The following is a 27,432-nucleotide window of genomic DNA, read 5'->3' on the forward strand; positions in this document are numbered from 1 at the left end:
TTTGTTGTATCGCGAATAAAATTTTATAATAGGAGATAGAACATGGCCATTGTGTTATTTGATTTTAGTTGGCTCAAATTTTTTTCCTCTAAGAGGAAACGAAAAAGGTAAAATCAAAAGGAAAAAATAAACATTTAGCCAGTTAAAAGAGATGCGGCTACCTTTCTAGGAAAAGCATGGTATGCCTGGAAATAATTTAAACAGATAAAGTATTGTTTTGCATAGCACACACTTGTGTCTCCCTCTAAGTCTTGCGATATCAATTTGATGTTGCAAATTGCCCATGCCCTTCTTACCATGACATACAATTTTTCAGAAGTAAAGTTTACATTCATATTTTCATTTTATAAGCAGAGCTATGCAGCTAATTGACGCTATGTCCTCCTCAAAATTTGTTAAATTTATCGGCTTGCTGACAAATTCCATCAAAACGACTATGCCTTGCAGATTCCACTTCTAGAACTTTTTCATTTTAATATACACGTGTTTTTGTTTATTAAGCATGCATGATATGCGAATTAGTTTCAATTTATGCCTTGAAGGCATGGGAATCATCAGTATCTATTTTAAGTAATCATTAGCCTAGGCAAAGAAGAATGTATTAAATACTAATGTGAGCAAACAAAATGTCATTGACAATGAGAATTTCAAGTTTGGATTCATATGAACAAGTAAATATCAAAAAAAATGTGTTCAATTATTACGATCGAAATAGTGATGTTAACATCGCCTTTGCAGGTACCAATCTACTCGTGCAGGCATATCTTTGAAAGTCTCAGTGTAGCATTTGCTAAAATACTTAATGATGACAAATCCAGAAAAGCATGGCCCTTGAAACTCAAACACATGTATGTTGTACCATCATAAAAAGTAAAGCTACGAAGGCCATTTTCTATGCTACTGGGTAGTCAAAATTAACTCTTATATGCAAAATAGAGGAATAACTAAGGCCATTTTCTACTCTACTAGGTAGTCAAAATTAACTCTTATATGCAAAATAGAGGAATAAACATATTTTCTTAAGTGCTCACCTAGCCTGTCAAGCGAGACACCAATTTTAGTGCGTGCATAAGATCACTCAAACCGAAACAACAGCACAAATAAAAATAAATCTAAAATGGATATGTACAAAACCCTTGCAGAAATAAATCAAAACAAGTTACAGCTAAGGAAAGCTATATTTAAAGCCAGACGCGTAACCATAGAAGGCCAAGGTGAATTAAAAAATCGTTACAGCACACCCAATTATTATGCACAAAACCTAGTTTACTTATACTGGCATCTGAAGCATGGGTATACAACTATTTCTTTCGTTTGGAAAACATATTCAATTAAGTGTTTGTATGAATTTAGGGGGAAACAGAAACTAGTGAATAAAAGAGATTTTATTGCCCTCAATCCCCCTATCAAGCCCTTCGCCCCCCCCAGATTATTGTAGGGGGCACATAATCTTTTAGAAGTTTATTTATTAGTTGTTAGGTTTATTGATCGGTTGTTGGTTGTGGATAATCTATAACAAATATTATTTGCTGTCAATCTTTAATAATAGTAGGGCTCACTATAGTACATGTAGCGTACCAAGAACGAATGCAGGGGATCTTTTGATTACAGGCAATCTTTTGAATTAAATTTGTGAAAAAATTGAAGTGCAAGAAAAGAATTGACAAAGAGGATTAGAATTGCATGGCACTTGTGCTCCCCAACTGGTCTCCTGTTAACTGAATTGAATTGAATTGTTTCAAAGAGATTTAATAAGTTGGAGATTTGAACTGCGACCAAAGCAAAACATGATAAAAAGGCAATCAGAACATGCGTTACACTCGGTGATCCCAAACACAAATCCGTACCATCCACATAGCAAGATGCACAAAATTGTTCCCGAAAACAAACTCAACATTTCTAAAAATACACCTCATAATTTTGGTGCTAATTAATAGAAAAAACAGGGGCCAACCTACCATCATCCAGATTCATTATAATCCTAAGACTTTCTAATCAATCACATTTCTGTCTTATTTATTTTTTTCCCTTTTTCTAGCTTTGATGGATGAGGCAAATAAATCTCATGATCTAAAACCTTGTTTTCGCTTATTGAAATTTCTATTATCTTAACTAACTTATGATTGTTTTTGTGCACTACAGCTGCCACATTGCACAATGAGTTCTGAGAAAACCTACACAATATATAATCTCACTTACAGCTGCCACATTGCACAATGAGTTCTAAGAAAAGCAACAAGTGCGAAGCCCTTCGAAAGGCAGGAAATGAGATATATTCTCAAGTGAGCGATAGCTGTTATGGGTCTTGTATATTGAGGCTCAAATTGGGCAAAGCTTTTAACCTATACGAAGAAGCTCTTAAGGCAGCAAGCCTTGACAAGAGCGAAAGAGCATCGAGTTACAAAAATCTGGCAGCAACGAATTGGTTAAATAAACATACATGAAAGAGTCATAAGCGTATCAATCAGAGATCAATCCCAAATGGAGTTAGAAAACAAAAGCGACAAGTGTTTTAAGGCAGAAACTTGGAAGAGTCTGATATGGATTTTGTGCTTTATCTCGTCCTCTGCACGTCGTTCTGCAACAATGGAGTCTGATGCATCAAAATAATGCCCTAAAATTTCCACCCAAAGATGAAGTTGCACACACGCAATACTCGATGGATGCCAAAGAAGACAGAGGTAGATAGTTGCTCGCCCGAGAAGAATAGATTGGTTACAAAATAAACCCTAAATGTCCCGCCCCTGGCCTATCGATCTGAATTGGGAAACCTACCGCAACTATATCCAAATGATTCAAGCGGTCGTTGCTAGCAATACGACTCGGGATGAAAACGCAGCCCGCATGCAGGCAACCACACCAATCTACACCCCAGGTGGAATGTAAACCCTAACCACGCGTTGCACAGCAACGGGAAATTTGTGTTTTGGCGGCGTGAGACAATTTCGATGGGGGTCCAACCCCACAGGGAATTGCCTATCAGCAAATAATAAATAAAACATGAGTAACATTTTTAAAGCATAAATATGTACAAAGTAGATGCCTTTCCAGTTGGGGATAAGATTTACCACCTGCAAGTCAGTCGTGCCACACTTTTTGTGTGGTGATGTCGGAGGTGCTTTTGTTGCAAGGATAACATAACATGGGCTTGTCTTATCATTGAGAGCCCAATCTAATGCAAGGATTGGTTTGGAGCGAGGACAAGACCATCCACAACCATCAATTTTAAAAATACTCTATTCAGTGTCTCAATTAAAAAAAACAAATGGTTATTGATGCATTTTAAATAATAAATAAAATGCATTCTAAATATCAGATATTAGATAAAATGCATGTTTAACACTCGATACATGCTTGTGTTTTTTCTGTTAGTGTATTCTAAATGTTGCATACACATTTTGTTTTAGTACATTTTTTATTTTTTGAAAGTGTATTTAGATGTTTGGATAACTGATAAATTTACATTTTTTATATATATTTATCATTGTAAATCTTGACCATTTATTATTAGATCACAAAACAAAAAGTTATTATGCATTTTAAATTCTAGATAAAACGCATTCTGAATACTAGATAAATGCTTTATTTTTTTTCTACCAGTGTATTCTAAATGCTAGACACATGCTTGTATTTTTTTCTGTTGGTGCAATCTTTTTTCTTGTTGGTGCATTCTTTATGTTGCGAAAGTGCATATAGATTGCTTGATAGCTGATAAAGCCACATTTTAATGTATATTTATCATTGTAAATCTTGACTGTTTATTATTAGGTCACAGATGTAACAGTAAATATTGTCTGCTTTGTTTGTCCTAGAAGACAACCCTGCTAGAAGACAACCCTGTTTTATGAGGGTATTGTATTATGACATGCATTATGATGTATTTAGCTATTGAGTTGTCATTGGTGATATTCTTATGAAAAGATTATTTTGTTAACATATTATAATAATATAATTTATTCTTGATTTCTGATTTAAGAGTGAAGTTTTTCTTCCTGAAGAGTTTTCCACCACACAAATCATTGACAGGTTATTTATGTTCATTTCTGTAAAGTTTTTGTAACTGTTGTAAAGATCCGAAAATTTTTGCATAACCCTTCTCTCAAGATTAGTAACTTCCTTGAAAATATTCACATATACTTATTACAAATTCAACTAACAATGATTCTTGTCAATTGAAAACTGAATGAAAAAAATTAAGATTGTTTGAAGGTAAGGTTTATCTTAGATTTTCTAAAGACCAGAGGACAAAGATATTGGGTTGAAAGGGTAGAATCAATTTAAAGGAGCTTTAACATGCTAAATACTCCCCATGGACAAATGTACAAAGAGCAAATTTAAATGAGTTTAACCCTCCAGAACATAATCCCCCAACAATCGATTTTATCTTTCAAGATAAGCCACAGGTTAGTATCTCCCTAAGCCCAATGATTATGGACTTCTATAGAGTAGAGAAACATTTAGGCAAAGAAAATTTAGTAAGAACAAAGGTCGGTAACAATTTTTGAAATAAAACAATGTTCAAAAATATTGTTATTTTTCCACTTATTCCATGTTCTTTACGGTTTGAAAAGCTTAGCAAATAGCAAATTTGATTCAATAAAAGCTGTAACTGATTTTTATTGCAATTCTCTCAACTAATAGAAATTGTCAGAACTTCAAGAAAGCTCTGTGTCTTGCACATAGTAAATTTGATTCAATATAAGCTATGACTGATTTCTATAAAAACTATAACTGATTTCTGTTGTAATTCTCAGAACTTAAAGAAAGCTCTGTGTATTGAAAATAAAGATGAAGGTAAACCCCAATAACTGGGAAATTATATAGTAAATTTTATTCAATAGAAGCTGTGACTGATTTCTATTGTCTAAGAAATCTCTCTATCTTGAAAATAAGGATGAAGGTACTGGTAAACCCAAATACTTGGGAATTTACATAGTAGATCCGATTCAATAGAAAATACTACTGATTTCTGTTGTAATTCTCATAACTTCAAAGAAAGTTCTCCGTCTTAAAAATAACGATGAAGTTAAACTCCATTCTGAAAATATATCGTTACTCCATTCTGAAAATCTGCTAGCAAGATGGACATATTTTCAGTATGGGAAATCAACAAATGGGAACTCAACAAATCTTAGTGCACTCAAAAAAAGGCTACTAAGAAGAAAAGTGATTGTGGCTGCACCAAAACTGGCCAAGTATAATTAAATATCTTGATGATAAATATACAGGACCATATAACTAATGCATAGCCATATACCCATTTGTAAGATATACAAGCATAGTTTCAAGTTTCTACAGCTCAAAACCAGGAAACCTTGCTTCATCAGGTTTCACCATATCAAACCATAAGTTTGCAGTGCCCCCTAGGCCTTCAAATAAAGAATATGGTTGATCTCCACCATTCATCTGACCAGATTCAATGAGACTCCTCCCATTACTGTATAGGAAGCCAGCAAACGCTTTTGCTCGATGAAGATACAGTTTATCTTTTGTCAAACGGTAAAGTGCAAGTATTTCCACTAATGCCATGGCAGAGTCCAAGCTTTCGGATTAAACCCTTCTTCCATACCAATTCACCAGCCTCAATAGCAGCTTGATGGAAATCAGGGTCCTCTGGAAATACCTAATAAAGGCAATGATAAAAGCCTATTAAGATTGAATGACCATAGAGCAATATCCACCTCTTTGAGACATCACAAAACAATAGTGCTTACTAAAATTTCAAATAATCACACACCCAAGTCCCAAACTGTCAAACTAAATTTTCCAGGCTTACCTGAGCTGCTTTGCAGAGAGCCATGGCAACACCGGGAGCACCATGACGCCATTGCACAAACTTGTCTCTTGAATTGCCTTCATGAGATGGGTAATTCCCAGATGGAATACGACGGTTTCTAATCATGTAGCGCAATGTTCCCTTAACATCCGCTGCATCTTCTCTACTCAATGGAAAGTGAAGAAGAACATGCATTATTCCTGCAAGTCCATGGGCAGCTCCCCAATACCTCGTCCCATGCCATTGGTACATCAGTGGACAAAGGGTTTGAGATGAACCTGCTCGCCCACCAGCTATCACAGCATCCACAATTGGCCCCTGAAACCAGTTAGTTTGTTTTTAGAGTAAGTCAGATGACAACAATCATAGCTGCCAATACATAACATGAGGATAGGTGTACAGTGCCACAGAGTTATCAAATAAATAAACTTCTGATATTAGGGCCTAAGTGGCATGTGAAACTTAAGTACTTCACCATCTCTACACAATTTCCTCTTATTAGCTCACATTTAAAAACTGGTGGAACAAAATACTGACCAGTACACGCCAGGGGATTGTTTCTGGACCGAGATACTTGTTAATGAACAGAGCAGACCACAGGAATCCTGCACGCCCATAAAACAATTCATATGGCATCCCAAGACCTCCCTCCTCAGGACCCACTGCAAGCGCCCTCTCTTGTGCTACCTGTTGAAATAACAAATCCATTAGACAAATTAATACAATTATTAACCAATAAGTTGTATGTTCTTCATAGTTTGAATAAAACAGGGTATTGTAAGGAACAATTGTTTTAAAATGTATCAACATCCCAAGAAATTTCAGGGGAGTGGCACAATTTTTAAGGTTTTCCAAATTTTCTTATACCTCCCAGAAAAGGTTGAAAAAGAAGTCACTTCTTTGCTTATCACCCTTTTATTTTGCAACAACTGCTCCAAGAGCAAAGACACCAGCCTTGCCACACAGAAAAGTCACATGTCTACAACATAACAGTTCCAAAATCAATACCCTCAAAAAGACATTAAACTTACAGATACAACAAATCAAAACTCATTATAGAGAATTTCCTTGACTAGCAAAAGTTCAGGTAAGCTGTTATCATTACTCACTGTCTTAAATTCCTTGCCACTGCAGCACAAGCATCAATTAGTTCGCTGCATAATGCTAGATCCTCCATGTTACCGGTCAGCTGGTATGATTTGAAACAGAGAAAAGCAGTTCCCGATAACCAAGTAGAGATGGTTTTGATCTCTGCAGCTGAAGTCCTCCTGTGTCCATGTTGCTTGCACCACCTAAAGAGGAAAATAAAAATTACAAGTTACCATACTAATTGAAGTGGAAATCATCAGCTGCATAAGGATAAGCCATAATCATCAGAGTTTAAACAAATCTAGGAAAGAGAAAAAAGTCCTCACACAAGGAAATGCTTTTATCAAGGCACTGATATTTTAGAGGTTCTCACAAACTCAACTTGTATCACCCAAAAATGAATACAAACGAAACACCAAAAAAAAAAAAAGGGTTTTTCAATTTTGTTTTCTCAAATAAAGATAGCACCTGGTTTCACTTTAGGCAAAGTTTTCAAATACAAACAATAATCCCATTTAACCTGCATAGATTTTTGGATTTGATTGTGTAGCATTTATTAACATAACATTTTGGATAAGACTCCATCATGATCCATCACCGGGATGAGATTGAGCTAGAGAAGAAATGCCAATGATGAAATGTATGATCCTCTGGATTTGACTGTGTAGCATTTATTAATATAACATTTCGGATAAGACTCCATGATCCATCATCAGGATGAGATTGAGATAGAGAAAAGAAAAAGAATGCTAATGATGAACAGTATGATCCGACTGTGTAACATTTATTAATATAACATTTCGGATAAGACTCCACGATCCATCATCATGGATGAGATTGAGCTAGAGAAAAAAAAAGAATGCTAATGATGAGCAGTATGATCCGAAAGTTTAATTTATTAAATTACATAATCAAATCCAAAAATATGTGCATATTGATATCATAGACTGTAGAAAATCCATACTATTAACAATTCTACTTTCCACAACAATTCCATTCATTAATTTGTATTTGAAATCTATTGTTAAACTCTTATACTAAATGAAAGTATTAGATCTAATATTGGTAACAGAATTGCTTCCTTGTAGCCATTGTCCACAGCCATTGAGTCTTTATCCAGTTAATTCTACAAGTCTGTTCCTCTAGCATTGGTACAATCAAGGAAAAGAAAAGTGAAATTAGACAGTTTCCCAATATGCCTTATTGTGAGAAGTACAAACTATTGGTTTCAAGCAACATGATAATACTGATTGGTGATGACAAGGGTCAAAAGAAAATTGGTTTAACTGGATTGGGTATAACACCTATGTAGCAGCACAAGATAGTAATAACAAGAGACAAAAGAAAATTGACTTAAACGATATAGTGATAGCAAGAGCCAAAATCAATTGGCTTAATTGGTTTGAGTATAGAGAGAACCTATGGGGAAACAAACAAGATAATAATAACAGAAACCAAACTTTTTGGCCTAATTGGATTAGGTGTAGAGAACACCCATGTACAAACAAGACGGGATGATAATTGTTAATTTTAACACTTTCAGATTTAGAATTTATATTTAGTTTCTAATTAATTTGATTAACTGAAAGAAATTGGAATTAATGACAACATAGAAATGAACAAATTGAGAGCAAGACATAGTTACCCTAGGAAAACCTCCTAGGAAGAAAAACCCAGCCAGAAAAGATCCTCAGATCTGATTATGGATTATAGTTATGCAATCATTACAACACTTATCTCATGTATTTGTAGGTTCAGATGTTGCTATCACAAGAGGTATGACAGATTGAGGTGGCTGCCTTCAACTTCACTTGCTGTCATATGAGAGATGGATGTTGTTGTTCCCTTAACCTAGATTGCAGACCTTCAAGGAATCCGTTGTGTATAACCTAGATTGCAGACCTTCAAGTAGTTCGCTGTGCATTCACTGAGTTCGCTGACTCCTCAAGATGGATTTCGCACCTCCTAATGGCAGATGAAAGTTGCTGTAAGTGCAGATGTCTGAAGTTCGCATTTAGGCCAGCATGTAGGTTTCGCATGAATGAAGGAGCTGATTGAATTGAGTGAATAACAATGAGTTCTTACCTTTACTTATATGAGGAGCGAACCTCTTAGCTAAGTCAGCTTTCCTTTTATTTAACTTTAATTATATTTTCCTTAAATGCCTTATGAATAGGGTCGGCCCTATTTATCAACACGTTGAGTGTTAAGTTGTGAGGTGAGGTTTTAAGGTTGCGCGAGGTATAGGGCTCTACCCTGCACGTTTAAGGAAAGGGGCCAGCCCCTTTTGGGTGGATTCCAATGTTGCCCAAGGCAATTGGAATCCGTCATTCCCTAATTAATATCAACATTCCCTCTTAATTAGGGAGGAGAAACATAACTATAATCTTCCATCTTGCACACAAGCAAAGAATGGAATTACATAATATAATCTTTCAGCTCACACACAAGCATAGACTAGATCCACCTTACATTGCCTGCAGGCGGTGGAGAGGATCTTTTCTACCATCTTACATTGCCCGCAGAGGATGGTCAACAATTACACTTCTCCCTGAGAAGATTACAATACCATCTTACATTGCCCGCAGAGGATGGTTTAACAATTACACTTCTCCCTAAGAAGATTACAATACCATCTTACATTGCCCGCAAAGGATGGTTAATAATTACACTTCTCCCTGAAAAGATTACAATACCACCTTACATTGCCCGCAGAGGGTGGTTAGATACAACACAATGTATTACTGAGATTGAGACTCCCTCTCAATTAGGGTTTCATTTTCTACAACACCAAGTTTGTCCTTGAAGTACACAAACTTCACTTTGGACAGAGGCTTGGTAAGAATATCTGCAACCCGCTCATCAGTGCTGACATACTTCAGCTAAATAGCGCCTCTTTGCACCATAATCTCGAATGAAGTGGTAATAAGTTTCCACATGTTTTGACCTATCATGAAACACTGGATTGATAGACATTTTGATGCAGCTTTGATTATCACAATGAATAATTGTGGGATCCCAAGGCTGACCAAACAACTCAACAAGAAGCTTACGAAGCCACACTGCTTCTCTAGAAGCTACACTTGCTGCGATATACTCAGCCTCAACAGTACTCAATGCCACTGAGGATTGTTTTCTGCAAGCCCAAGAGATCATTGCGGATCCCAAGCTGAAACAAATACCGGAGGTGCTTTTCCTGTCTTTCACGCTTCCAGCCCAGTCTGCATCTGAATAACCTTCCAAGGTTATTGAAGTGTTAAGTGGATATTTCAGCCCAAAACCAACTATGCCTCGCAAGTATCTTAGGATGTGCTTGGCTGCAACAAGATGAACATGTTCAGGCATGCTCATAAACTGGCTAAGAGCATTCACAGCAAAACATATGTCTGGTCTAGTGTTAACTAGATACATCAGTGATCCAATCAACTACCGGTACTCTGATGGATCTGCAAAACCAGAGTTAGCTGTAGAAACACTTAACTTCTTTAAGTTAGATTCCATAGGAGTAGACATAGATTTACAATCCATCATTCTAAATCTTTTCAAAATGCCAATAGTATACTTTCCTTGACTTAGAAAAATTTCGTTAGATCTTTGTCATACTTCTAGACCTAGAAAATAATGCATTAGACCTAAGTCTTTCATTTCAAATTCTGAAGCTAGTTCTTTCTTGCATCTAATGATGAGTTCATCTTTACCAGTAAGAAATAAATCATCCACATACAGAACTAGAATTAGCATTTCATCATTAGATAACTTAAAGTAGATGTTAGAGTCAGCATCATTTTTACAAAAACCTAGACTTAACAAGTATTTATCAATTCTTTCATACCAAGCACGAGGAGCCTGTTTAAGGCCATACAAAGCTTTCTTCAACCTGCACACATGAGTTAATCTATCTTGAATCTCATAACCCTCAGGTTGTTCAATATAGACCTCTTCCTCAATGACACCATTAAGGAAGGCAGTCTTAACATCCATCTGATGTAGCTTCCAACCTCTAGCAGCAGCAATAGCTATTATTGTTCTAATAGAAGTATATCTAGCAACAAGAGCAAATGTTTCTTCATAGTCTATGCCTTCCTTTTGAGAAAAACCACAAGCTACAAATCTAGCCTTAGATTTTTCAATACTACATCAGCATTATGTTTAATTTTAAATAACCATTTAGAGGAAACAACAGATTTACCTTTGGGTCTGGACACAATATCCCAAACATCATTCTTGATGATTGACTGGTACTCTTCATCCATGGCAAGCTTCCAGGCATGATGATTCAAGGCTTCTTCAACATTGCAAGGTTCAGTTTCAATGAGATTGCACATTAATGCAACGTAGTTGGAGAATACTTGAGGTCTCTTAGTTTCACAGAAGGTGCCACTGGGAGCTGCAAATCTCCGGCTTCTTGAATGGTGTTTCTTACCCAAAGAGGCCTCTTTTTGGTAACGACAATGTCACTAGGAATATCAGTGGGATTCATGGGCTCTGGTGGATCATTATGTTCTTCTTTAGAAGGAGGTTCAACAGGCTCCCTTTGAATCTCAGGGTTAGTATCAACATTCATATCTTGATTGTCATTAGCTTCATCGATAACACAAGAACCTTTTGATTTCTTAAAAGCAATATCTTCTTCAAATGTAACATCCCTACTTACCTGTTGATGTGTCCTTTGTACACGACCAAACACAGAATAAAATACCTAAAGGTATTGTTGTGACCATTTCACACATTGCCCCATTAGAATGGGGACCCCCTCTTTTTGCCTTAGGTTTTGCTTTCTCTTTGCTCGTTTTTCTCTCTGCTTTTAAGGTTTTGAGTGAGTGAGTGGTCTGCCTGGGCTGGCTAGATTAGGGCTAAACCTTGGAAGCTCGTTTTAGGGTTTCTTTCAAGCTAAGTCTAGTCTGGTTTAGGAGGTTGTTAGTCATCTGCCTGAAGCCTCAAGATTGCCAAAATGAAGCATACCTTTCAAGAGAGTCAAGTTTATTAGATCAAGGAGCAGGGAGAATAGGTCTCAGGTCAGGATAGGTCTAGATTGAGGGTTTTCTTGTCAGAGTCCTGCTTGTTTCCCTGTCTGAGTCAGTTGAGCAGAGTCGGTAATTAAAGGCAGGATCTCGATGGAAATACGTGAAGGAAAATTTGTGTTTTCCTTTCAAAGAAAATTGGAGTTCAAAACGTCCAAAATCAAGTTGAGAGGGAAATTTTGCCCCTGACCCTTCCAGAGGGTCCAAGGCGAAAATCATTGTGAACCTCTTTTTCTCCTCATTTTTTACTAAGTGATGCTTTCTAGGGCACGTTTGGAGGAGAATTGATGTGTTCTTGCCTGGAGAAGGATTTGATTGAATTTGAAGAGTAAGATGATGCCTGAAAGAGGATTTTCTCTCCTGACCCTTTCAAAGGGTCCAGAGCGAATTTCATCCTAAACACTATTTCTTGCCTTGGATAGACTTGCAATCTTGTTCCTAGCTCAGAAAATGACCTAGCTTTGCCTTATGAGGTGGTTTGAAACATGAAAATTGAGCAATTTGGCCTGGAATGGAGATTTCGCTCCTGACCCTTCCAGAGGGTCCAGAGCGAAAATTTTATTTGAGTTTATTTCTCACTAACTTTGGCTAAATTGTGATGTGCAGGGTATCTTGGGAGAAAGATTGGACATCCTTGAAATTTGGAAGCATGAAAAAATGGAGAACTTTGGACAAAATGGGAAATTTCGTTCCTGACCCTTCCAGAGGGTCCAGGGCGAAATTCCCAAAAGGTTCTTATTTTGCAATGAAGAAGGTCAAGTTTTTGACATGAATGGAAGAAGAATAGCTTGTTTTTGCCTCCTGAAGAAGTTTCAAATTGAAGAAATGAAGGATTTTGCCCAAAAGAGGGAAATTCGCTCCTGACCCTTCCAAAGGGTCCAGGGCGAAAATTCCTCAATCACCTATTTTTCTTGCAAAAATCTAGTCAAGCTTGGCATAGATGAAAGAGGAGTAGTGTCTTTTTCTTGAGTGAAATCAACTTGAAATGATGATTGAATTGAGCCTAAATTGAGGAATTCGCTCCTGACCCTTCCAAAGGGTCCAGTGCGAAAATCTCTATAGGAGGCATTTCTTGCTTGGTTTGGTTGAATTGAAGTGTCAAAGGCATGATGAAAGGAAGAATGAGCATGTTGGAACCCTTGGGCATGTTTAGAAGTGATGAAAATGAAGGATTTTAGCCAAGAAGGTGAATTTCGCTCTTGACCCTTCCAAAGGATCCAGAGCGAAATTCCTTGCAAGCCTATTCTTTTAACCTTTTTTTGGCTTAAGACCTTATCCATTGGGTGAAGGATGTTGTTTAGTTACCTCTTGAGGTGATTTTGAGTTGGAAAAAGGAAGAATCAAGCCCAAATCATGATTTTCGCTCCTGACCCTTTCAAAGGGTCCAAAGCGAAAATCCTCCTAGACCTGATTTCCTTCCTTACTTGACCAAATTGTGATGCCCAAAGCATGTTGAAAAGAGGAATGGACATGATCTTGCTTTGAAAAGTGTTTGATAGCATTGAGGGATGGAGATTTTAGCCAAGAAAGGCAATTTCGCTCCTGACCCTTCCAAAGGGTCCAGAGCGAAATTCCTTGTAAACCCATTTTTAACCTTTCTTGGACATGAAAACCTTGTTCCTAGGGCAATAAAAGATGAAATCCCACTAAGCAAAGAATTTTTAAGGTGAAAAAATGAAGATTTTTGGTCAAGATTGCAAAAATCGCTCCTAACCCTTCCAGAGGGTCCAGAGCGAATTTCCTCAAAATCACCTTTTGCTATCAAATTTTGCTAAGCCAAGTATGGGATAAGGTCAAGCATGGAAAGAATTACCCCTCGGAGTGAATTGAGGTTGCAAGAAATTATCAAAATGTGAAGGAATTGAGCCAAATGGTGAATTTCACTCCTGACCCTTCCAAAGGGTCCAGAGCAAAATTCCTAAAAGCACCTATTTCCTTGCAAGGTCAAAGCAACTTTTTAGTTTTTATGGCTTGAATGGGTGTGAGGAAGAGTGTTTTGCATTTTGAAGCTAATTGAAATTGTCAAGAAGAAGCAATCAAGCCTAGAACATGATTTTCGCTCCTGACCCTTCCAGAGGGTCTAGAGCAAAAATCCTAAAGCCTATCTTTTCTTCCAAAGATTGGACTAGACCAAGCTTAGACATGGGTTTGAGAAGACTTTTGAATTGCCTTGAAGTGGAATTGGATTGCTAAGGATGAAAATTTTGAATCCAAGAGGGAAATTCGCTCCTGAACCCTTCCAAAGGGTCCAGAGCGAAATTTCCAAATTCTCTCTTTTTCTTGCAAATTTAAGACAAGATTTTGCTATTCATGACTTGGATGGGAGTGAGGCGTGATGTTCCATGCCTTGGGAATGATTCGAAGGTGAAAGGATGAAGGAATTGCCCTAAAACCTAAAAATCACTCCTAACCCTTCCAAAGGGTCCAGAGCGAAAAATCCAAAACCAGTGCATTCCTTTCAAGTTTGTGCTAAGACAAGGCTAAACAAGCTAGAAATTGCCCTTGAGACCACCTTCGAGTGGATGTTTGTTCCAAAAGATGATGATTCTAGGCCAAAGAAGGATTTTCGCTCCTGACCATTCCAGAGGGTCCAGGGCGAAAATCTCAAAAACCCCTATTTTACCTTGCAGGAACAAACCAAGCTTGGATGGAGTGAATGAAGAAGACCATTGCCTAGCCTTGAGGGGTAGATTCAAGACAAAATGATGAAGGAGTAAGCCAATACGAGAATTTCGCTCCTGACCCTTCCAAAGGGTCCAGGGCGAAATTCTTGAAAATGCAATATTTCCTTCAAAGTTTTGATGAGCTAACCTTGTGATGGAGAGAAATAAACCCTGGAGATTGCCTTGGAGGAGGTCAACGATCAAATTAAGGTGAATTTTGACCTAATAAGCAAAAATCACTCCTGACCCTTCCAGAGGGTCCAAGGCGAATTTCACATTTTCACCTAATTTCCTCATGAAAAATGATAAAATTTGAAATGCAAGACTTTGATTAGGTCAAAGAAAACATGAACTCGCCTTCCGGGAGATTTTGGAGTGAAGGGAATAAAGTATTCAAGTCTTAATTGGAAAAATCACCCCTGACCCTTCCAAAGGGTCCAGGGCGAAATTATCAAAAAACCTATCATTCAACCTTGCTTGATTAAGTTTAGGGCAAATTGCAAGGTTGTAAAGACAAAGACATGGAAATTTGCAAATATAGGTTGAGAAGATTTCAATTCCATCAAGGGAACAAGCATGGATAAAGGGTTCAAACAAGTCTTGAAGTGAATCTTGACCTTATCACTTTAAATATTTCAAAGCCTAAAGAAAAAGGAAGCTTCACTAAGCCTCAATCAAACCTCCATATTCCCAAATTTTCGCCAAATTTACTAAAATTAAGACATTTGGGGAGGTTAGATCAAATGCGCATGAATTAAGGCCATTACAATTGAATTAATTAATTTTTAAAGCCTTAATATAAATGTAAAATCCACCTTGGAAGCCTTAAAATCAATTTTAAAATTTAAAAAAATATAGGTGAGCGCTCAAAATACATTTACTTGCTTTTACAAGCAAGTCGGCCTCTTCCTAAAGGGAATTTTATTTGTTTTGTTGCTAAAAAACTAGGTCGGCCTTATAGTCAATTAGGGTGAGCGCCCTATATAAGAGAGGAGTATTGTTTCAAAACGCAAATCATTCATTCATTGTTCTTATGCGAATTTAGAGGAGCAGATTGGAGGAGCGAAATCTAGCAGATTGGAGGCGAATTTCTTACCAAGTTGGAGGCTAAATTTCCAGAATTTGCTAAGTGTTGGAGGCTAGTGAAGGTGACGTTCTTTTGAAGGTTAATCAAGACATAATTCATCCAAGAAGGCCAACAATTCAATCCTTATCTAGCAAAGTCTGATCTTCGTTCTTCATTTTTCAAGGTTCATAGTTAGGCTTTCAAAGGAGAAGGTATGAAGAATCAAATTATTTGAAGCTCTTATTCAAGACTTGTTTTGATTTTCATAGCATTTTTTAAAAGTTTAAGTCTTGAAAATCCAATTTTCATTCATAATTAATTTGAGGAATCATGTCCTTTTCAAATTAATGTTTTGAATTATTCCCTTGGAAGTTCTTAAATGCTATGCTTTAAGGTATGATGCTTAAAGACTAATTTTAAATTTTTGTGTAGGCATCAAATGACGACCTCCAAAGCTAGAGGATCTACTAGTCGGCAGGCTCTCATCAAGGAGGATCAGAGGAGCGACGAATTGGAGACCAAGATCGTGTCCAAGTGGAATAATGTCGGAGACACCAACTTAGGAAACTTCAATGTGAAGAAGTTTCGAGAGGTCCCCTATATTGGCAAGCCATCACCTATTGCAAGGAGGATAATCGAGAGTGGCATCATCAAGGCGGCAAGTTTCCCTCCCGCAGTCAAGTGTCATGAGTTGATGATCAAGTGCCCGCCACTATGACTCACAATCAAGGACGATCGTAACCAAAGACGGGAACATCTTAGCCTACCTTTCAGAGGAAGCTATAAGCGAAGCTCTTCATCTTCCGGACCATAAAGACATGATTTACAAAAGCTTAGAAGGAGCAAGGTCGATCTATGAAGATGATCCTGAGTCTTGTTTGAACTTCATCAATAAGAATTGGTTGCTCAAAAGTCGGCCTCACCTGAACAAGATTCCCAATACACCACATAGGATTGACTTCCAGGAGGAATACAGAGACTTGATAACTTTGCTCAATCAAGTTATGGGTGCTTCTCAAGCCTTCTTCTTCGAAAAGTGGATGTTCTTCTTCATACAAGTGATAGTTCAAGGAAAAGGAATGCTTCATTGGGCCAGAATCATTAGCAATTGTCTGGACGTGCAGTTGAGAAGGCTAAGACCCACCAAATCATTCCACATGAGCTCATATGTTGTATATGCCTTGATCAGGAGTTTCGAATATGCAGGGCTACCTCACAGAGGAGTGATTGGGAGAGGACCCGAAGAGATAAGAGTTTGTGATTCTTATGTTCATCTGCATCATCCGCCTAGAAGTGACTACAAGTTAGTCAATGACACCTTCACGATGAACATTACCAGGATATTGCAAGGAGGAATTCACTATCGACTATCTCTGGATGCATAGGAGCTTGTGAAGAAGTATGGCGCATGGTTTATCCAGTTTCAAAAGTTCACATACATCAGAGTTCATGGGTGTCCTTCACCTCCCTACATGTTGCCAAGATATCCAACAGACAGGATAGTGCTACTTGAGGTGACTAGACAGTTGGCAGCTTATGCGAAGGCATCCAGACACAAGCATGGAAATGGAATTCCCGTGCCCATCATACTAGGGAATTCAGTTGAGGTGTGTCCTAATACTCAAGCCACGGAAGATGCAGAGAAGGAATTATCTTTATACTCATTCACATTCTTTGCCTCGCGAGAGAATTTTGATCCTCATGGTTATATGGAGGAGACAGTCGGTAGGAAGTACAAGCATGAGTTTTAGGTGGAGGACTTTTGGATGAATCTCCCAGGTGATTTAGAGGTTAAAAGAAAGATGCATTCCAAGCTACCCTTAGATCTCATCAGGAAATGCAAAGTTTATAGAGTAGCCGATCAAGCCCAGGATAATGGTAGATACCTCCAATCGTCCTATGAGAAAGAGGACAAAGAAGTGAAGATAGATTGGAATGAGCCCGAGGTTCTAGACTTGAGAGCTTTGATGGCTCCCGTTTTATCCTGCACTCGCAGATGGGTGGATGTACAACATCAAAAGTTGAAGGAGCAGAATGTATCAATGACATTTACTTTGGAGGCAAGACCAGAAGAAGGAGAGGCAATTGTGAGTGAGAATACTTCTCATTTCAAAGGCTCAAAGAGGAAAGAAGGACCTGAGAAGAAAGAACCTTCCAAGAAGAAGCAGAAAACAAACCCTGATCACCCACCAAGCACATCTTCTAGGCATGAAAAGGAGGCGAGTCAATGGGAAGATCAAAGGCAGATAGTATATGAAGTTGATGAGTCTATGAAATCCATGGTACCGAATGATAAACAAGAAAAAGGACAGACACCTCAGCATTCATCAAGTCAATCTCCCCAAGTTGATGCTAATGAGCAACACGAAGAAAAGAATGATGATGAAGAAACATCTCCTTTCCGGGAAGATAGGCCACTACCTAAAGAAATACAAGTGAGGGAAACAAGATCTGCCATTCCTGATTGGTTGAAAGAGAGACTGACAAGGGTAGTTGTGGTTGAAAAGGAAGACAATGTGTTTGACTTGGAAAGCCTTATAGGAAATTCCCATGAGGTAATGGAGAAGAAGAAGGCCACAAAGATATCTAAGGTAATTAGAGATGAGACAGGATCCAGGAAAGTGCAGGTAGCTACACCAGTGGTGGACAAATATGAGGATGAGATTCTTGCAGATGAGTATGACTTAGAAACATTTGAGCTTGGTCCACTTACCTCTGAGCAAGCGATGGAAGAAGCAACTGATTCATTTGAAGCACTTAAAGACAAACTTAAAGAAGAAATGGAAAAGAATAAGAAGCTTGAAAGGGAGGTTAGTGCTTGGAGGAACTATTTTAGTCACCTTAATCAGCCCTTGAGACGTCAGGATCCAGCAGTATCTCCTTTACAAGCACTCCCTCTTGAATCAGTAGGTGAGGCAGAAAGGGTGAAGAGTTTGGTTCAACTTATGAGTTCTTGGATTGATAAATCCCACACGGTAGCCATTGAATTTGCAACAAGAATGATGAAGACAGTTCATCGAGTTATCCAAGTCCTTGAGATTATCCATAATCTAATGATAATTGTAGCTGCATTCACTCGCACTAGAGATGTTATCATTCTTGTCTTACAAGTGATAAGACAAACACCAAGACGGATTCTAGCACAAGAAAAGATAATGGAGGGAGGAACCCATAACCTCCTACAGTGGTCAGCTCTGCTCCAGATGAAAGAGGTCCTTTTTGAAGACATCAACACCAAATGCAGTCGAGTTGAAGGTATCATTCATCCAATTCAAGATAAAGTGTTTGAGGTGTTGTGTACCATTCTTGACAGGCGGATCGAGATCGAGACAAATGTGGACATCCAAGAGTTGGAGGATAGAATCAAGGTCATCTTTTGCAAAGAGGAGAACATCATCACAGATATGCAACGAGATCAAATGTACACTACTATGTTCCTGATTGAGAAGACCAAAGAACTTGAACCTAGATGGGAGACAACTCTTCTCACTGCTTTTGATCAAGTCCTTCACTTGGAAAGAACGAATGAAGAATCTTCCTAAGATTCCCATTGCTGAGATTGAGGGAATTGTGTCCAGATTCATTGAATATGCTAAGAAAGAGCATAGGAAAGGGAACAACATTCTAGATGAAAAGTTGTTATAGGATGATGTGGCAGTTTAATTCCTATTGGTCTATGTCTCCTCAGTTTTTGTGCCAATTCTTTATTGGCTATGGATTAGTGATGTTTATCTAAATGGGGACTTTTTTGTAACAAACCCTAATTAGGGTTTAGGTGTCAAAATCTCAGCCGTTGATCTTCTTTTGATCTGGGCCATTCATTGTATTTGAGGATGCTATAAATACCCTCACTCATTTCATTTTAAAAAGTTAGAGAGAAAAGTTAGAGAAGAGAGAGAGCTTAAAGAGAAGAAAGTTAGAAAGTTATTGTTGTAGCAAGATTGAGTAGTGAAGAAAGAATTTTGAACAATTGTTGTCCATTTGGCTATGAGATCAATAAAATATTGAAGTTATGGTGTTTTATTGTAATACTCGTGGTTATCTTCATGATTGTTTATCTTCTTGAATCACTCTTAGTTGAAATAGCATTTAGATTTTAAGTTTGAAAGACGAAGTGTTGTGCTTGATCTTTGATAAGATTCATATTCCAAACCACTAGCTTCTTACTGATTGTAAGGACGCCTTGTGTGGTCAATTGGAAACCTTGAGATTGATTAAGAATTCAATCATTCTTGGAAGTATTGATATGTATCTCTATGATAGTATCTATATCCTTGATGATTTGAAAAACTGTTGAATCCCCTTAGAAGATCGCATCAATTCCAGTAAAGTTGTAATTTCTTGGCGAAACTGAAATTGGTAGAATCTCATCAAGTCTAGTCTTCATTGAGTCATTCTTAGGAATAGTTTAAGTATCTCTTCCTTGAAACCCTTACCTTTTGACATTTTTTGAAAATCTGTTAGTGTTAGGAAAATCTTGTTCCTGCATTTGGAAAGAAAGTAACGTGGACAAGCTTTCTCTGAAAGTACGTAAGGCCCCTTGAAGAAACAACATATACAATGACCACTGGTGCTTATCCACACGTAGAGATCCCACAACAAAGAACCTTGAAGTCATCCCGATTGATCCTTTTCGCAACATCTTCAGCATTCGGAGACTTTATTCAAGAGAGGATAAGATACCTCTGGGTATTTTATTCTGTGTTTGGTCGTGTACCAAAAACACATCAACAGGTACCTTATCCTCTCTTGAATAAAGCTCCCAAATGCTAAAGATATCGCAAAAGGATCAATCGGAGAAACTTCAAGGTTATGTTATGTAGGATCTCTACTCGTGGATAAGCTCTTCGTAGTATGATGTGATTTTGCTGGAATCACAAGGGGACTTACACTCGATGACCTGAACGTCTGATTTGCTGGAATCACAAGTCCTATTTACTAACTGGAAGATAAAGAAATGGCAAAAGATGCAGGGTTCAGGAAGTCTACTCTACTACCTAGAATGCGAGAAAATGGATGAACGACTAGTTGGAGTCCTACTGGGATGGGTCTCACCATCAGGCTTGAACAATCCGACACCAACTCAGTGCGATCTTCTAAGGGATGCTTCCAATACGTTCAAATCGTACGCCATCAGACACTGATCACCATTCAAGATAATGCATGAACAATAGATGTGTAACGACTTAAAATTAAGCTCACTTTATGCCAGTTGACCACGCAGGGCGCACTTACAATCAGTAAGGGGCTAGTGGTATGGACTAGACGGATTCCGCACGGGTGCATTCAACAATTTTCTTCATTCAATCTAATTATTTACCATCTACAATGAAGATTCAACAAGAGACCATTCGTATTGTAAAGAAACGACATTTTTCACCATATCTTCAATAAAAAGGGGTTCATTTACAATCAAGGCAACAATTTCTTGCCCTCTCTTCCTACTTTACTCTAATTTCTATTCTATCAACTGACTATTCACTATTAGCTAACTATTCACCCACTATCAACTATTGACTCACTATTATTAGCCTTTACAAATGAGGAGTCAGGGCTTATATAGCGCCCTCAATACAATTCAATGGCTCAGATCAACTTGAGATCAATGGTCAAGATTTTACAATGAAAACCCTAATTAGGGTTTGTTACAACAAACTCAATTCTGACCAATGAAATAATTGCATTATTTGGACACATGTCTTCTCTGGAATATTCGACCAATGGATAACTGGGGTAGGTACATCGAAGTTTGTGTCATTTTTTATGAGTCGGGTACATTGAATCTGGACACGCTGAGGTGGACCAACCCAACTGGAGGAATGATGACTGGGACGCCACCTTGTCTGACACTTGCAACTTGGTTGACGTTCAATTTGATGATGCTGAGAAGCTAACTTTAATTAACTCTTCTGAAACTATCTGCTTCTTCAACGGACCCTTGCTTTGACCTCCTTTGTCTTTGATGTGCTGGATGGATGGTGTACCTTTCTTTGAAATGCTGGCAACGCCCTTCATTGTTATCTTGTGGTTCCTTAGTTTGGCAAAGTGAAGGTTCTTGAGGTGGCTAGCGAATTGGCTGTCCTTGATGATGCTGGACTAGAGGAGGTTGTCCCTGATGATGCTGGACTGAAGGAGGTCATCCTTGATAATGCTGGATTGGAAGAGGTCATCCTTGTCGTGGCCTGGCCTTCTTTCATCTGCAAAACAAACCAAAAGATGATTAAGGTCATATAATAAATTCATTTCAACATAGCATTTTCCACCTTAAATCATCAACAAGAAGATACTAAAATGAAGCTTGCTCAAGATTCTTTCCAGGGACAGGCTCTATAAGAATTTTGCCCTGGACCCTTTGGAAGGGTCAGGAGCGAATTTTGCATTCCTAGCTTATTTAGACCTCACTTTGCGACTATGCTTGCTTAGATGCATGCCTAAGGATCCCTATATTCTCAACCCATACTAAGTTCGATGTAAATTTGGGGCAAAATAGAGGTTTTAAGAATTTCGCCCTGGACCCTTTGGAAGGGTCAGGAGCAAAATTTACATTTTAGGACAGAATCTATCATGCCTCTACTCCAAAATACCTTCCAAGGCAAGCATACACTAGTTTTAGGTCTTAATTCCTCATCTCCTTCACTTCAATTCATCTTGCAGGGCAAAGAAACATTATTTCAACCTCAACCACCCCTTAGGACTCAAAGTCCTGACTTAACACAAGGAGGAAATAGGTAGATTGAAGAATTTCGCGCCAGACACTTTGGAAGGGTCAAAGCGAAATTCTAATTTTAGCTCAAAGTTTGCATTTTTTATGATAAAAAATCCTTCCAAGGCATTCCAAATAGCTTCTCTCACCCTAGTCTAGGTCTGACTTTATTCAAAATTTGGAGAAAAGGATGGTTTTAGTGTTTTTCGCTTTGGACCCTTTGGAAGGGTCAGGAGCGAATTTCTCTCTATGCTTGCCTTCCCTCACTCAACTCCATTTCTCTCACTTTCTATACTAGGAATCTCATCCTTGGATCCCTCTCCCAAGCTTGCAACACTTTGTTTGACCTCAAAATGACTAGAAAAGAGAATTTCGCTAGGAATCATGGCCAGGGACAGGAGCGAATTTCTTCCTCTAGCCTAAAATCATCACTTTTGGAGACAACAATCCATTCAAGGGCAATCTCAAGGGCTTCTACCATCTTTGTCTAGGCCTGGCTTGGCACAAATACGAAAGGAATAGATGGATTTTAGAATTTCGCTCTCGACCCTTTGGAAGGGTCAGGAGCGACATTCTTGTTTTAGGCTTATTCCTCCATCTTTCAACCTCAACCAACTTCAAAAGGGCAAGCACATCAATCCTCACACTCATGCAAGCTATAAAAACCCAAGTTTGACTTGATTTTGCTAGGAAAATAAGGGATCTTAGGAATTTCACTCTGGACCCTTTGGAAGGGTCAAGAGCGAAATTCACTATTTGGCTCAATTCCTTCACTTTCAATGATTTCCTAGCACTTGAAGTCATTCCTAAGGATCTCTTTTACCTCAATTCACTTTAGTTTGCAATTGTCTTGTCACAAATTTGGAAAAAAGGTGGTTTTGGGAAATTTCGCTTTGGACCCTTTGGAAGGGTCAGGAGCGAATTTCTCATTCTTGACTTGATCCTCCATCTTTTCAACTCCAATCCTCTCTAGAAGGTAACTAAACATCATTCTTCACCCAAGGGACAAGGTTTGTGGTCTAAGCAAGGTCAAAAAATAGGTGTGTAAGGAATTTCACTCTGGACCCTTTGGAAGGGTCAGGAGTGAAATTCACCTTCTTGGCTAAAACCCTACATTTTTTCAATGCTTTCAAACATTTCCAAAGGCCAAACATGTCCATTCTTCCTTTCAAGATACCTTGCAAATCAAAATTTGGTCAAACAAAGAAGGGAATGAGGTCTAAGAAGATTTTCACTCTGGACCCTCTTTAAGGGTCAGGAGCGAAAATTATCATTTAGGCTAGATTGTTCGATTTTCAAACTTCAATCTTGTTTGGGAGGCAAACATGGATCATTTTCCACTTAAGGAACTAGGTTTTAAGCCCATTCAAGGTAGCAAATGAGGTTTATAGGGAATTTCGCTCTGGACCCTTTGGAAGGGTCAGGAGCGAAATTCATCTCTTAGGCAAAATCTTGATCATCCAAAGCATCCAACTCCCTCTCAAGGCAAGAACATACCCATTCATCCTCCATCATGTCAACACCTAGCCAAAACTAGGAAGAAAACAAGAGCTATAAGGATTTTCGCTCTGGACCCTTTGTAAGGGTTAGGAGCGAAAATCATGATTTGAGCTTGATTCTTGACTTTTCCAACCCCAATCCTCTTTGGGAGGCAAACATAGATCCTTCCTCCTGCATCTCCACCAAGATCCTAACTTTGGCTAAGGGAGAAATGAGTGTTTTCAAGAATTTCTCTCTGGACCCTTTGGAAGGGTCAGGAGCGAAATTCATCTTCTTGGCTAAAATCCTTCATCTCCTCCACCTCAAGTCACTCTCTAAGGCTTAGAACAAGTCAAAATACTTCCATACATGCCTTAGGACTCAAAATTTGGCCTTGATAAGTGAGAAATTGAGATTTAAGGGGATTTTTGCTCTGGACCCTTTGGAAGGGTAAGGAGCGAAACTCCTAATCTTGGCCAAGATCCTTCACATTTTCACATCCCATCACCTCAAAAATAGAACATTGGTCTAAACAAGGGAGAAAATGAGGTGTTTTCAAGAATTTCGCTCTGGACCCTTTGGAAGGGTCAGGAGCGAAATTCCTACTTTAGGCTAATTTCCATCATTTTGTCACCTCAAATCTCCTCTCAAAGACAAATGTGCATCAAAACCTTCTCATCACGCCCTAGAAGTCAACAAACTTGGTCAATTCAAAGAGCAAAGTGGAGAAAAATGAATTTCGCTCTGGACCCTTTGGAAGGGTCAGGGGCGAAAATCATCCTTGGGCGAAAATCCTGACTTCATTTTCACATTTCCTCATTCAAACAAGTGTTTTTACCTTCATTCAAGCGTGGGAATGCGTTAGTTCTAGGTTTTGGTCAAAGTAGAATGTCTTATGGAGAATTTCGCTCTGGACCCTTTGGAAGGGTCAAGAGCGAAATTTGACATTTTGGTCTCTCCGTCAGGATCATTTTATGGAATATAACATTTAAGTATAAGTGATTCCATATATACTATCAGGATGTTTGAGAGTGGTTTCGGACCTCCAGGAGTTATATTGCAAAATCTAGTTTTTGGAGGATTCTTCAGTTTTCCAGACAGTCAAATTTCAGGATTAGGACATTCCAGACTTAGCCAAATTTCAGGACATTTGAAGATCAGGATGATATTCTAGACTTCATCACTCACCAACTCGACCTAACTCAGACCTTCAAGGATGATACTCACTCACCAAGCAAGACACAATTAGCAACAAGAGCAAAACCAGGCCCTAAGGAAGACTCTCAAAGAAACCCTAATTCTGGGGCCCTGTGGACTCACCCTGGCTCAAGCAGAGCCTACCATCCTAGTGATCCCTCTGGCAACACTCAAAATGCAAAGGCTAACAAACAAACCCTAAAACCAAGAAAGCAAACCCTAGAAAGCCAAAAAAGCAGGGGTCCCCATTTGCAATGGGGCGATGTGTGAATACGTCACAACATTACCTCAACATACCTTTGACCTGGGATGTATATCCTGAATGCCTTGGAGGATTCATTGTAACCGACTAGCATGCCTTTCTTTTCGGAGGGTTCCAACTTGGTTCGCTTTTCCTTGGGCACATGAACATAAACAGGACTTCCAAAAATTCTAAGGTGACTGATGTCTGGTTTGGATCCTGTGAAGGCTTCTTCAAGGGTCATGTTCTTTAGAACATAGTGAGGGCATCTATTTTGGATATATACTGTTGTTTTGGAAGCCTCGGCCCATAGGAAGGTCTGCAAATCTTGATCGTGAATCATAGTCTTTGCAGCCTCAACAATAGTCCTATTCTTTCTTTCACCAACTCCATTTTGTTGAGGGTTGTATGGAACACAAAACTCCCTCTTAATTCCTGACTCAACACAAAAATCATAAAAACTACTGTAAGTGTACTCACCTCCATTATCAGATCTTAGACATTTAATTATTTTACCAGAGGAGTTTTCAGTTAGTGCCTTAAACTCTTTAAATTTACTTAAGACTTCATCAGATTCTTTAGATTTCAAGAAGTAGATCCAAGTTTTCCTAGAGAAATCATCTATGAAGATTACGTAATAAAGAAATCCACTAGAAGATGCTATAGACATAGGACCACATAAATCAAAGTGAACAAGTTCTAGTTTGTCTTTAGCTCTATTTTCACTTTTATGAAAAGGACTTTTAACATTTTTACCTATAGCACAACCTTTGCAAGTATTATCATGAATTTGACTGAGTTTAGGCATACCTTTGACTAATTTTTCAAGAGAGGGAAGAGCTTGATAGTGCAAGTGTCCAAGTCTTCTATGTCATAGCTCACAGGATTCAAGAGCCTCATTAATGAGGGCTTGAATAGGGTTAGTAGAGAGCTTATAAAGACTATCATATCTATTATCGATTACACGAGCAGATTTAAAACTAGATTTCTTAGGCCAAGCAAGAACTTTTCCCTCAGAAAATGCAATTTGATAACCTTTATCTTCTAGAGCAGAAATGGAAATTAGGTTTCTTTTAATTCCAGGAACAAACAAGATGTCACTAAGGTGCAGAGAAATACCAGAGTCTAAATTTAAAGAAGTAGAGACAGAACCTCTTACCGAATAACAAGGGTCATCACCAATTACCACGTGAAGGCTGGTAACCTTTTCTACTAAGTCTGAAAGATGATCACAGTAGTCTGTGATGTGTCTGGAAGCACCACTATCAATTAGCCATGTATTACTATCTGTAGGAATACTGCTAGACAAAGCAAAGATGAATAAGAAGTCATCATTTTGTTCTGAGACTTAATTTAAGTTGGCTTCTCTTTGGGTAGGGTTATTCTGGCATTCTTTAGCATAGTGACCAAACTTGTCACATCTAAAACATCGAACACGCGAGGTATCTCTTGGTTTCTTCCAAGAGTGCTGGGAGCTAGATGGTCTAAATTCCCTATTTCTTTTTGGATAAGGCTTCCTCCAATTTCTACCTTTCTTGCATTGGGCTGCAAGCATGTGTTGATCATCAACATGAGGACTTTTGGTTTGCCCTCTTGTGATAAGGCGAAACTCTTCTTGGATGCAATCATTCTTAAGGCGATCAAGAGTAGGTAACTCGGTTCTACCACTTATGGTTTGGATAAATGACTCCCATGAGTGTGGTAAACCATTTAGGGCAATCATGACAAGATCTTTGTCTTCTATGTTATGTCCAATTAAACCTAGCCGATTCTTTAGTTCTGAAATTCTCATAAAGTAGGAAATAACTGAATCTTCTTTTCCCATTTTGATATTAAGTAGTTGCTGTCTTAAAGTAATTGCTCTACTGAGATTGTTAATTTCATATGTACCTTGTAGATGGTTGAACATTTCCCTTGCAATAGTAAATGATGCAATGGAGGTGACTAGGTGGTCTTTGACTGAATCAATGAGAATCTTCCTTGCCTTGACAACATCCCTTTTGAATTGTTTTAGCTCAGTTGCATCCGTAGGTTCAGTTAGCTCTTTCGCTTCTATGAATTGAAGAAGATCTTCTTCCTCTAGAGCCAACTTGATTCGAACCTTCCATGCAGTAAAATTGAGATTCCCATCAAGCCTATCTTCAACTTTCAGCCCCATTGACCTAACCTGTAAATGAGACAACAATCTGGAAAATAA

At 38.3% G+C, this 27,432-nt stretch overlaps 1 pseudogene; it reads right to left on the reverse strand.

The window, feature by feature from the left end:
• Positions 1 to 4,789: 4,789 nt before the first annotated feature.
• LOC131859529 (lanC-like protein GCL1) overlaps positions 4,790 to 27,432 on the reverse strand; it is a 29,231-nt pseudogene continuing 6,588 nt past the window's right edge.

This window comes from Cryptomeria japonica, chromosome 10 (assembly GCF_030272615.1).
Source record: "Cryptomeria japonica chromosome 10, Sugi_1.0, whole genome shotgun sequence".
NCBI lineage: Eukaryota > Viridiplantae > Streptophyta > Pinopsida > Cupressales > Cupressaceae > Cryptomeria > Cryptomeria japonica.